We start from the raw sequence: 14,495 nt of genomic DNA on the forward strand, positions 1-14,495 counted from the left end.
CATGTGCACGCATTATTATATAAGCTTAGAATCAACTAAAGCTATATGTATACTTAACTGTCCTACTGCAATGCCATCATGAGCTACAACACTCACATACATCTTCACAAATTCTCCTATGCACATGTATATATAATATATGTATGTGTATGCATGTATGTATGTATGTGTACGTCCTCTGCTGCTACTCCTCTAACCCTCAGTATATAGTATGTGTGTGTGTGCGCTCACAAGGCTAACAGATGTTCGATTTTCTTGTGCTTAACTGCATATTGTTAGGCGCTTAACACGTTTTGTAGCGATTTCGAGGATATTATCTGCTGTTGTGGTGGCATGTTTGTGCATGTTATTTTTGTTTTTGCTTTTCTTTCCCTTGCCGTATGTTTACATTGGCCCTTGTGGGTATGTGAAAAAGGCAAAGCAGACTTTAAGGCAAGATAATGGCACAGCAAAAGGACTAATCAGATGTAGGCATTGCGATAAACATATGTGTATGTATGTATTATACTTGAAGTGAATATGTATATATGTATGTTGTGTGCCTTGTTTGGTTAGGATGTCAACAATATATTGCTAATTTCCATTCTATAGCAGCGTGAGCGGCGCTGTGTCTCTTCAAAAAGGCAAACACACATGCATACTACCTTCAAAGGTGTACAAGTGTGTGTGCACAAGCACTTAAATACTTTGTATCGTTTATATTTTGAGCAGTACCAACTACACTTTCAAGTAGCTTGTGTTTGTGCATAATTTCGGCGTAGAGCACACTGGCAGTCCGTTTACATATGCTGGTTGTACCGCAAAAATTTGCATATTTTTGGGGTTCATCTGTGCTTGTGCAACGAAATTGCTGTGAGCCACTCTTTGTAGTTTGTGTTTTTACAAGCCATAAAATCCTCTGCACTTCACCTGCAAACTATGGCCAATGAATAGGTAAGCAACACTCACACTAATGCAGCCTTTTCATGTGAAACACCAAGATAATTGCCTACTTTTAGGCTGTTATGAATAAGTTGCTCTTTTGGGTGTCATAAAATGGACCCTCATATGTGTCTAGGCTTGTTTGCGCAAACATTTTCTGAACCTTTTACAACTCAATTAACTCTGCTTTGCTGGAAAGCGAAGGTTTTTCCAAATTATAGCATACTTTTGAGCATATACATACATAATAAATGGGCACTTAACGAGTCGTAACCCACACATTAACATTATTTGACTTTGTTTAATTTACAATAAAATTAAACTCTCAATTTGTTGCAGAAATCATTTGAAGTTTGACTGAGAGCAATAGAAAAGCAAGTAAATAAGTAACAACTCCTAAAGTTATGCCTATAGAAAAAAATTTTATAAAAGACACACAAAAATGAAGGTAGCTAACTAAAACTTTTTGGTTCCACACAAAACGGCACACAACAAAACACAAAATAGCAGCAACAGCCGTAAGCGAGAGACAAAATCGTATATACATATGTAACCAAATTCTCATTCAAAGTCGCTGAGCATTCACATCTTATTGACCCACTAGGCAAGTAGTTACTTGCTACAAACACATATGTATAGGTATCATAAAAACTTTAAAATCACACACAAAGGATTTGAAAAATTTGAGCAACGACTTGACATTTGTGCCAGTTAAAGTGGAATCTTGCCAAAGCTTCACATACCCGCATATATTTCAAAACATACCTTTAGGCTTAGAGTGCAAATAGTGGAAGAGCTACAATTGTATGAAGGTTAAGTAACTTTTCTTACAAACGAGCTGTGAGCTGCAAGCTGGTTTAGGGATGACGAAAGTTGGTTGGAAAGTTTTGATCGTAGACAGACTTTTTAGTATATATTTTGGAAGAAAGAAAAAAGTAAAAAATGAATGAATTGTAAATAATAAACTAAGAATGAACTTTGTTTGCCTAAATCTTTTTTAAACAAACAAAAGCAGACATAAGCTTGCATGAGACCTATTTTTGAAGAGTTTCAAGATTGTACTTTTGTAAAATAGAAATCAAAAGATTTTCGTAAATTTCTGAAGTTCGGCATTGTTATTTTGTAATAGATGCAAAACAGTAAATACGATAAGCTCGGTTGCTCCGAAGCTATAATACCCTTCACATATACAAATGACTCCTTACAAGAACTTTTTTGACCGTTCAGTTTGTATGACAGCTATATGCAATTATGTTCATACAAATGAGCAGCTTCTTTGGCAGGAAAGAACGGAAGCACAATTTCAGATCGATATCTCAAAAACTAAGGGTCTAGTTCGCGTATATACACATAGACAGATGGACATGTCTAAATCGACTCAGCTCGTCACGCTGATGGGGTGAATAACACTTTATACGATCTCCGACGATTCTATCTGGATGTTACAAACTTCGTCACAACTTATGGGGTTACTTGGGTTTACGGGTTTCAAAAATTCGAATTTTTTTATTATATTATTAAATTCTACAACACCTCTAAAATATTTTCCTAAAGTTTCAAGTTGACCCGAGTAATAGTTTCGGAGATACAGCCCTGAGAACTTGTGCGCTCGAGGCTATCTAGGCTAAGCGAGCCGTCTTATAACACGTTTTTTCGAAACTGTGTTTTTGAAGTCGGCTGGCAAGATTTCTTGAAAACTACTCAATCGATCATCAAAAAATTTTACACATAACATAATGACATAACATATCATAACATAACATAACACATCACAACATAGCTTAACTTAACTTTACTTAACATAACATAACATAAAATAACATAACATAACATAAAATAACAAATAACTCATAACTTAACTTAACATAACATAACATAACTTAACATAACATATCATAACTTAACTTAACTTAACTTAACTTAACTTAACTTAACTTAACTTAACTTAACTTAACTTAACTTAACTTAACTTAACATAACATAACACAACACAACGTAACGTAACATAACATATCAAAAGAACACGTCAAACTAATATCAAATTTTTTTTCATAGAAGACCAAAACATCCCTCACGAAATACTTTTAACTAATCATCTGATAAATTCCATATACATACATACATATGTATGTATGTATGTACATATTTTAATATGCCTGTATTGACAATGTATCTCCGCAAAAAATGTACTAAACTCTCTGATATCGAAAATAGTGCACAAAACAATTTAACTCAACTACCGTTAAGTACAACACACCAATTGATAATGCGAAATAGACAAAAACAAATACACCACACAAATATGCACACCGCAAATAGAATTATGCTGTTGGCAATCACGGCGAAGCATTACCTAACAGCAGCGCTAAATATTATACAATAAAAATAAATTAATTGCGAAAATTTGTAGACAAGCACGTAACGGTACAAATACCATATAAGTGTTTGTTAATATAGGTATACACGCACGTGTGCCAAAACGCCTACACGGCAAAGTATTTACACATTTGTTGTTAGCGCAATCGTAAAATATAAATACAACAACATTTTCGTACATTTTAGCAACACTACTGTGTAACAATGTATGCGTGCACACAATAATAATAATGTAAATAGCGAATTAGCTCGATGGCATTGCCTAACATTAGGCGTTTTGAAGCGTCCGCAGCTGTGTTGGTGTGTACGTGACGATCGTTGAACATTATTTGTACGCGCAAATAATTTATAAATATTGACAATTGCATGTCATGCAATGTGTGTTCGATGCGGTGGCATTTTTTGTGGCAGCTAAATATTGGCAACATTTCGGTGTACTAATTTTCATTAAAACCTCTGTCAAATAACTAATGAAATTCGATTATGCAATAAATTGAATTTATTGTTAGCAGAGTATGCGGTAATTGTGCTGCATGCAGCGGGAAGGGCAATTAAATGTGGTGAACATGGTAGTAGTGGTGACATGTGGATGTGAGCGGAGAGTGCGTATGTAGGTGAAAACGCTTTAAACTAATTGAGACAAATAATTGAAAGTTTAAATTATCTATAAAATGAAATGGAAAGAATAAAGAAACATAGTGCAATTTAACTATGTTGACACAATCTAAAAAGCCTGATATAAGAAGTAACATGACATAAATTCACAAAGTAACATAACTTGTTAACCTGTTTCTACATAGCTTTTACATAATTGTAGCATAACTTAACTTTGCATAATAACGTAACATAACTTAACGTAACACAACTTAACATAACAAAAATTTATATATCATATCATAAACTTAAAATTAATTGAACAATAAGTGTTAGCATGACGTAAATGTAAGTAAAGTTTCGTAACGTAACGTTACTTAACATAACCTCACTTAACATTAATTAACGTACATGTTTAGCATAGCATGACTTTACAAAACGACGTAATGTAACTTAACTTAACGTAACGTAACTTAACATAAAGTCACTTATTACAAGAAAATTTATCATAACATAACTTGTTGTAAAGTAGCGTAATATAATACTACCAAATCTTAACTTTACATAATCACATAACATAACGTAACACTACCTTACATAATAACATAACATTAAAATAAATTGAACGATAAATGTTAGGATAACGTGACGTCAATTAAGGAGCCTAACATGACATTAGCTTTTATCACCATATGAACTTAACGTATAATAACGTAACTTTGCTTAACCCAATGTCACTTATTTCAACAAAACGTAACGCAAATAGCCTTGACATTACGAAACATGACATTATGGAAAAATAACTCAACATTAATTAAGGAGTATAACGTAACCGAACTTAAAGTAACTTAACTTTCCACTACGTAACATAACGTAAAATAACAGAAAATAATAAAAAATCTAGTATTATGATCTATAATTATATTCGTGTGGTCTGCAAGGAGATGTCGCTTTTTGTGCCTGAAAAGTATTTTCACGGAGTGCTCCTCTTCATTACGTTAATATGAAGAAAATCTCAACCGAAATTCACTTCTTTTTTGTTGAAGTTTATGGTGAACATTCTCCAGTTGAGCTAACGTACCCAAAGTGGTTTTCACCACAGGACGGCAAAAGGTTTTAAAAACTGAAGGCATTATTCGATGAAGATTGGAGCCGAACCCAAGAGGAGCTCGCAAAATCTTTGGAAATAACTCAAGCTGCCATTTCAAAATGTTTCAAGACAGCTGGATGCATTCAGAAGTAAAACCATTGGATGCCATATGAATTGAAGCCAAGAGACGTTTACATAGAGACGATTTTCCATAGACATTAGGAATGCTACCTGAACGTTGCAAAAAGAAGTCGTATTTGTATCAGAGTTTAACTGGTGATGAAACGTGGATGCATTGTCACAACTGCAAACGCTAGATATCATATTTGCCACCTGGACAACTCACCCAATCAATGGCACCAAATATTCATGAGGTCAAGGTATTGGCGCCGTATGTGGTCAAAAGCCGTGCTGTTTTTGAGCTTCTAAAGCAGGGTGAAACTCAAATCAACTCATCATATTGAGACGAGTGATTGTCGAAAATGTCTGGAATTACAACTAGACACGCCTTATGCTACAAGACTGATTCATTTCACCCGCCTTGTAGCCGAAACCTAACACGTTCTGACCACCATTTGTTCTGGTCAATATCGAACGCCCTCACTGGAATACGATTTACATCAGAACAAAGTACATATAAAAAAATATCTTTATTCATTCTAGGTTGCAAAGTCCAGGTTCTTTTGGGTTGGAATCCACAGAATGCCGAAGAGATCTAGTTAGGTGGGTAGGTAGGATGGATGTCTGATAACGCACCTACATCTTAGGAGACCTATTGTGAACCCACCAGTGTCCCCTCTCTAAAATGTCCTCCCTGAACCCGTGCTCCCAATGAAGTTTATGAAAAGAAAAAGTTGTGGACCATATGTGCAGCTTCCGAAGCATTATCAAGACCTTCAACTGATAGTTGCGATTATTTTCCTATACAAAGCCTTACATTCGCATAGAAGTTCTACTGTAATCTTTTCTTCTTCGCCCTCTTGAGAGCTTCTAATTACAGCTTCTACAATAGTCGTTGTATGATATTTCCAGCCTGCTGACATGTCTGTCAATTAGAGAAATGACCTGTCAGCACTCCTATTACAATTCTTTTGTCCTCTTGAATTTGAATTGTCGCCATGTGCGGTTCCTATCCATTCAAGGCACGTTTGTCTGCTTGTTGAGCATGTTAGGGATTGTATTCACCGATACTCAGCTCTATTTATAACAAGTTTGTCGGTCAAATATTTACAAGTAGCCAGAGGCATATAACGGTTAATCACAGTAGAGGTGCTTTTTTCAATAACCTTTTTTTGACAGATCACGCGTGAGCCCTGTCAAGTTGTCATGTGATTTTGTTTAGTATTCTTTGGCATTTCATCATGGAAAGACTTACGCCTGAACAAAGCTAACAAATCTATAAACTTTACTACGAAAACTCACGTTCTGTGAACAGTGTATTTCACGGGTTTCGCTTAACTTATGGTCGACATAATCGGTCTACAGAGCGTACTATTTGCAACACCATCACTCAACTTGAGACCCAGCATTTATTATTGTATTATACTATTTGACCAAATAGATCACGTCCAGTACACAGTGAAGAATATATAGCAGCTGTAGAAGAGGGTGTACTCGAAAACCGTGGAGCGTCGATTCGGCGCAGTTCGCAGCAACTCGGGCCGACGTATGGAACAAATTGGCGCATTTTACGTCGATATCTTAAATTTAAAGGCACATAGTACAGCTTGTGCAAGAACTGAAGCCGCTCGTCCTTTCCAAGCTACGCTCTATGCTCTTAAAATGTTGAAAGAAAATCCGACGTTTTCGAGCCAAATTTTGTTCAGCGATGAGGTCTATTTCTGGCTCAATGGTGTTGGTATGTAAACAAGCATGGGACGAAGAGTCATCGAAAATTGGACTCAACGGATGAACCATATGAAACGTAGCCGCGGTCAATATTTGAAAGGGAAAAACTTCAAAAAATAAATGTCAAATAATGTTCTTTCGAATGATATTAAACATTCCCCTTTAAATGTAAAGTGTCTGATCTGACTAGTGTATCTGCTTTAAAATTACCAGAGATATCACTATGTCCAAGATTATCATGCAATTTTCCGCTAAAATCATCCCTGCTGTAACATTTTTGTATTCAAATAGCGCCTGAATTATACACTTTCATTCTATTTTTTTCCTTTCTATGTTTGCCATATAATTATTACTGGTGAAAATTAGCAAAATCAATTAATCAAAACCAAAAATAAATTCCCAGCAAAGACTTTGCATTCATGGAACACACACATTTGTTCACATAAACAAAATATAAATCGACAACAGATTTCAATTAGTTTGCGCTTGTATGGCATTCAATTAATAGCAATTCAACATTTTTTTTTACAACTAAACCGCAACAAATTTTGTCAACATGAAATTGATGCAACGCTGAATGTTTATGAGGGAATGAAAAAATGCGTTAAATAAATACTAATCCGTGCATTTTTATGTATGGGCATTAATTGGTTTTGCGACTCATCAGTGCGGATTTTAGCGAACTTACAGCTTGTTGTTACAACAAACGCATAAATTACAAGCTTTTTTTAACAGAAACTTTTTCAGCTTTTTAAGCGTTCAAAAGTCATATTATACCACATAAATAAAAGTGTTTATTTGAATAGCAATGCTTTGCATGTGCTTGATTTGTTTCCTTCTCACAGAAGCCAAATATATTGTTCAAATATTGCTCTGAAATTTATTAGCAAGGACAAACTCAAATAATAATTTCAAAGTTTAACGCTAACTAAACAGTTATTTCCTTTAAACTGATGTAATTAATTATATTTCTAAGCATTAAAAGAGAAATTACATGTCACCAATAAAAATAGACTGCATGCAGTTATCACTTTTTTGCCATTAACCCCAATTCTCAACTCGTAAATCACAGACTAAAATTATTTTTTAAGCATCCCTAGTTCCGACTTCGCAGCCACCAAGTGTCAAACCAACAAAATGCCGGAAGTGTCTATCTCAGACTAGGCTGCTTACTGAGCAGCGGCGGTCTCAAGATTAAAAACGGCTAAACAACCCACCTTCCAGCAGATACAAAATGATATGGATCCCGGAAAAATAAAAACATATGAGAGAATTAAAGTTATGGTGCAGAATGTAAAATGCACAGTGCCGACGGTTTTGGGGGTGAGCAAGAAGGCTTCCTGCCGTCGATATCCAACGAATGCCATGTAACGGCAGAACATTTGGTCAATGCATTTGATTATGCTACAAGTATGAATAACGACGCAGAAACTGATGCTTTTAAGCGATCGCCAAAGTTAGCTCGATCACCAGAAAAGGCGCCCGTGAAAAAACACGAACAAGCAAGGTCGTCCCGACCCCATAAAAAAATGAGCGAGATCTTATGTTCGATTTAGGCGAGAAGATAAAGGGAATAAAAAACATGACGCTAAATAAGTAATTCTCCATTTCTAGCAATCAATTATTATTGACTGCGGTTTCTAAGTACAACACCAAAAAAACTACGGGAAGGCAAACTAGAGAGTCGAAAAACGCCACCAAAAAAGTCCAAAATATCCCACGATGAAACGATGCCGAAAGAAATTGTTAGAAAAGAAGAAAGTTTGACTAACGTTCGCAAAAAGCAATACCAAGGGACCGAACCTAGGTCTATTAAGTACAAAACCCCAAAACACAGGAGAATATGAAAGGAAACTCTATGTTACCGCCATCGCGGTCTGATATTCCAGTTATAGCGAAAACTACAGACAGAATGTTAACATCTCATGCGTCACTTTATTAAAGAAAGTCCATTTTAACATTGTAAGTTCCATGTAAAAATAAATATGATATAAAATAACTTTTTTCTTGAACATGAAAAATCTTGAAATATATTTCTTTTTTTGGCGTCAATTAATAACTTCCAGGTTAAGCTTTAATTAAAAGAGATCAAATACTCTTTCTTTTTTTCTCTCAATCATATTCTCTTGACAAATTTTCGAAGAGTTCAAATCGCAAATTGAAAGTGAAATATCCATTGCATTACAGGGGAGGCGAACTTGGCTAAACTGCGGGTTTTGTACTTGAATAAGTAATCTCACTACCTTGTGAAAATTTGGGTTGAAAAACAAAAGAGAATATTCATTTCAAGAAATGTGATAAATATTGAATTAGTAAAATTTGCATGGAGTATTGTTAAGAGAATATTTAATATTAGTTTGTGGAATAAAACCAGTTAAAAGAATACCGCCTGAAGGTGGCGAACACGGCTAAATTACAAGCCCTTTTCGATAAGTGATTCGCCTTGCTTTTGGATCTTAAAAATATGTACATATACAGGAATATTCAATTTATTAATAAAAATATATAAAAAGTCTTTCAATTTAAAAAAAAAAAAATTAAATAGAATATTGACAAAACAATATTTCTAATTCAAGTTTTCAACCGAGCCGCGGTATTTGCCACACACCTCCAAAACACGTCAATTCCTAATGAGTTAAATGATGAATCTAGCAATGCGGCAGTCAGCAATTTTTTGGACGTTGGTTGTCAAATGGGTTTTCCGATTACTGAAATAGATGTTGTAGAAGTTCAGGAGGATCTCAAAGCAATGGCAAACAAAAAGTCACAAGGAATTAATGCGTTTTCACTTAAAGCGCTACCCGAAAACTTAATCAGCATCATTGTCAGACTTCTGAACGGAATGTTCAGACTTTGTCATTTCCCATCGCAATAGAAATGTGATGATGTTATTTTAATTTTTAAAACCTGAACATTTGCAATAAAGTAGAACGTGCTTGCGTGTCCCAAGACAGTGTATTCGCCCTTGTGCTCTACATTCTTAATGCAGCAAACTTTCGAGTGATCAACTCTGACGCCACAATGACGACAACCTATGCTATTGATACTCCACTGTTAGCATCAAATGGCAACCCTACTACTGCTTCCACAAATCTGCAGATGCAATTGAATGCTCTAAAACCGAGGCTCACCAAATGGAACATTGGCATAAACACCGAAAAGTCAGTAGAAGCATTATATTCGCACAAAAATTGCCCTCAAGTGGCTTTATATAGTCAGTTGTTACCAACAAACACATGCGCCAAATATTTGAGGATTACAATTGATAAGAGGCGAACTTGAAAAGATCACGTAAAAGTAAAAAAAACTCAGCTAAGATTGAAGTTGGCGCAGCTTTACTGGCTCCTTAGGCCAAGATCCCGCTTCAAACTGAAGAATAAGTTGCTAGAAGTAATACTTTCGAGGGCAATTAAATAGTGCAGAAATTGCCAAGAATAATGTACGACTAACATCCGAAAATATGATAAACATTATGAAACCCAAGCATTGTCTATACTACGATCTCGACAGAAGTATAGTGAGGAAAATCAAAGCACGATGGAAGGCAAGCTAAATGGGTGCAAAACTGCAAAACGGTAGATCGAAAGTACACACAATTCCTAATTGCACTTGATAGAACAGACGCTGGGAACATGATTTGAATACTAACTGGTCACTACAAATGGTGGCGACAGACGCCCGCAAGATGCGGCTGACTGAACGAGAAGACGGCAGGAAAGTTCTAGAGTTGGGCACTAGGGAAGCAGTGAAACATCTTTTGTGCACTTGTCCCGCATTGGCAAGACTACATCTGGAGTTCCCACAGTATAATACACTGGAGGAGGTATCGATAGTGAGGCCGCAGAGTTTGCTAAAATTCGCTTCAAGCGCAGACATCCTAAATGATGACTACTCCTCTTGGACTTAACAAGGTAGGTAAGGTCATCTGGTAGGACCAAACTAGTCTATGTCTAATGACATACTACCATACTTAATCCTCGTTGTTTAGTCATGAAATTTAATTATAGTTTTTTTATTATTAAACAGATTTTAAATATATTCAAACTAAACATTGATTTTACAGCACACATACTTTAAATATTTTTACAATACAATATGTATTTTTATATAATTAATTACATTTTCGAAAAAAGATTTATAAAAACTCACCATTTGTTTACAGCTGATTAATAATGCTGAAAATAAAAAACGAAATTAATTAGTATTATTATTCAAATTCTATCGCCATAAAATAGCATTCTATTTAAAATTTCCATAATATATTGAATAGTTTAAGTAAAAATATGTAGTGTAAATAAAATAAATTATATAAATAACATAAAATTTGCTTTTCCATTAAATAAATCACATAAATAAGCGTTAATGTAATAAAAGACCCAAATTAATTTTATTTTTACTATAAAAACCTGCCAACTAGACATCATCCGCCCATAGAAACAATTTGCTATTGCAAGCTCACCATTTAACTGTATTTAAATTTGTGTGCTTAAGTCAATATTTATGACTGTAAAAGACAAGCAAAAAAGTCATTTCCAGCAATAAATTTTTTCAATACTTTTTTTTTGATTTCATTTAATTTTTTTTTATTATTTTTTGTAACATTTTTCGACTTTTTTCAATTTACTTTTTAATTTTTTGTTTTATTTTGCACATAAAGCCAAATATTTGAAAAATAGAGCAATTTCGAATATTTCATTACTGCGCAGCCAGACATTTATTAGCGAAATTGCAGTTAGCTTATAACAAACACAACAAGACTGCAGTGAAAACAGCAACAAAAACCGCCCACAAAGCAGACAGCAGTTAGTACAGTGGAACTGAAAAAAATGGCAACAACATAAATAAATTGTAAGCTGAACGCCTGTCACTCAACGCTAATAAATAATGCAAATAATCAGTGGAAAGCAGAAAGCAGAAAGCAAAAAGTTACAAAAATTATATATAATGTAATATTTGAAAACGCAACAACAACAAATAACAACAAGTTAGCTGAGCTTAGTTGCGACTGGTTAAGCCACACACAGCGCTGCTGCGTCGCTATCCATCAGACGGCAGACCTTCATCAGCGGCGGTCAATGTAATCAATCAAAGAGCATTTTCAGCACAAAATACCGTTTGTTGGAAATTAGAGGCGTTGCTTTTTGCAGATTTTTGTTTTTTCTTTTCAATTTCATATTTATTTTCTCCGTGCTTTGCTTTGCTTGCGTTGGGTTCGGTGGGCGAATACAAATTTTTCACGCTTCAAATGGCAAACAAATAAAACCGTTAGCTGCCGCTTTACAGTTCGCCAGTTCCGGTCTGTTTGGCCGGCAGCGCTGGGGCGGCTTAGGAAAAACGGTGCAGAGCAACAGCAATTTCCAGTGCTTAGTGTCGAATTTTAGATCGCGCACATAAATATCGAATATGCAACAACAACAACAACATGCATTAAATAGGTAGGTATAACGGAAAGTCAGGGTATTAGCGAATGTGAGCGCAAAGCGAAGGCATCAAAACACTGTTATACGTGCATCGCTGGGAAACCGATTTGCTTCCTTCCTTCCGCTGGCGTTTGGGCAGCGCATCGTAATTGACAGCTGGCGGATCGAATGCGTGAAATATTGAAAAATATACATATAAATATAAGCCAAGCGAATTTCTAAAACAGAAAAAAAATAAAAAAATTAAAAAAAATTTATTTTTATATATTTACTTATTTTTGCCACACGCGCTCTTCAAAGCATCTAAAAAAATTTACAGCTATATTTACTAAACAAAAATTGATTTTGTAATTTGTGCGCCGCTGCTTCGGCGATTTATTACAATTGCGTTGAAGTTAGCTACACAACACAGCTTAGTCTGCTGTTAGGCGCATATTTTGTAAATTTAATTAAAGCTTGATGAATTGCGTTCTGAAACTTAACACGAGCGCTTACCGTTGCCGGGGTGTGAAAATATTAGGTATTTACGATTTACCTTATTAACTGTGTTGACGGTGTGCTTTGATGGTTTTACTATGAGCGCCGTCAGCTCGCATGATTGAATAGGCTAAGTAAGCGCTTAATTGCCTAAAAGTATGCTACGTAAATCCACCGCACAAATTATGCTAAACTAAAACTTAATTGGAAAATTGCGTAGTGCTGGCAGTTGCACATTAAAAAGTATAATAAATAAATTTTTATTAGAAGGCGTCCGCCTCGTTTTATGAATAGTGTTTGAAACAGTAGAGTATTATTCTAATGAAAGAAGTCTTAGTTTAACCAATTTATTGCAAGCCATTTTAAAATGTACTTGTTTCCATAAATGAAGTAAATCTGAAAATATACATATCTGGATTCGGATTTTTTCAACGACCTTTTCAAACTTTTTTTTACAAATATAGTACATACATATGTATACTCGTACATATTATACATATATTGGAAGATAATAAAAGATAAAATCTGATGGAATTCGAAAATTTCCGAAGTTACTATTATGCCATCGTAAAATATGCTAAAGCCATTTTTCTAACAATTATTAAAAAATAAACATATACAATGTTAGTCCCGAAAATTTTCGGGATCCCGAAATTGAAATTTTATAATCCCGATGTACGCGCCTTTGCGAAAAGATGGGATCCCAAAGTTACTATTATGCTATCTCAATAAGGAAATTTTCGGGAACCCGCAATTGATGTCTTATGAGCACGAAAACCCGATAGAAATTTGTTGCGAAATTTCGTCTTTTAATAAATAAATTATGAACATTTAAGAGTTTGGTCAATCCCGAATATTTTCGGGATCCCGAAATTGAAATTTTATAATCCCAATGTACGAATATTGATATTGTTCCGAAACTGAAATTCAGTAATCCCGAAATATCGAAATACACGAATTTTGACCAAATTCAAAGCTTATAAAAAAGATCATAGTTCGATCAATGACTAAAATCTAATAAACCTAAGATAATCCTTAACATTTTCAGGATCCCGAAGTACTGAAACTAGCAACTGGTGCGAAAGTAAGGTCTGTCACGAAAAAATTTACCGAAATTTTACATACATCTGTAAAATTATGATCTCTTTTAAATTTGATTTTAAAGGATCCAGAATGAATGAGCTGTAGTTATAACTATAGTATTCTGGTATAACAAAAGGACTGAGCGATTCTGTAGCAATGATGCTGAACATGCAACTTAGATAAGTAAATTAGGATTACAACGCGACCTATCGTCTATTGTGTCCTCTTACATGCAACTTAAATGAGCCGCAACTTTCAAGATGGTAACTCTTAAAAAATAAGTGTGGGTCTTCTTAAAACTTGAGCATAAGACATATGAAACTATGGCTTAACTTTCAACTGAGGCACTTAAATACATATTTAGAGAATAAGTCTGTGATGACATAGAAATACTTCAACCGAAGTTGTACCAGAATCGTGTTTTAAGGAAGTTTCATTTTAATGAATTTTTAGCCCAGAGAGCGATGGAGCAACCATTTTCCAATACTTCTGTCGACTCAGTTGTAATTAAGAACTCACTCAGAATTGTTTTATGAATAAATTATTCCTCAATCAACAAAAACAAGCAGCTCTTATAGGCAAAATAATCCAAAATCGGGTATGATTTAGTGAAATTTTAAGCTATAGATTTGTGAAATTTGCAGATTTCAGATGAAATTCATGAAAAATAAACATAAAAATTTCCA

At 34.7% G+C, this 14,495-nt stretch overlaps 1 protein-coding gene across 1 annotated transcript in view; it reads right to left on the reverse strand.

The window, feature by feature from the left end:
• Nucleotides 1–14,495, reverse strand: part of LOC126752165 (uncharacterized) — a 565,185-nt gene that overhangs the window by 454,647 nt on the left and 96,043 nt on the right. Inside the window, exon 3 of the mRNA XM_050462767.1 lies at nucleotides 10,979–11,004. The gene's annotated coding sequence lies outside the window, so the exon portion shown is untranslated. The remainder of the gene's footprint in view (nucleotides 1–10,978; nucleotides 11,005–14,495) is intronic.

Source organism: Bactrocera neohumeralis, chromosome 3 (genome assembly GCF_024586455.1).
Source record: "Bactrocera neohumeralis isolate Rockhampton chromosome 3, APGP_CSIRO_Bneo_wtdbg2-racon-allhic-juicebox.fasta_v2, whole genome shotgun sequence".
Lineage (NCBI taxonomy): Eukaryota > Metazoa > Arthropoda > Insecta > Diptera > Tephritidae > Bactrocera > Bactrocera neohumeralis.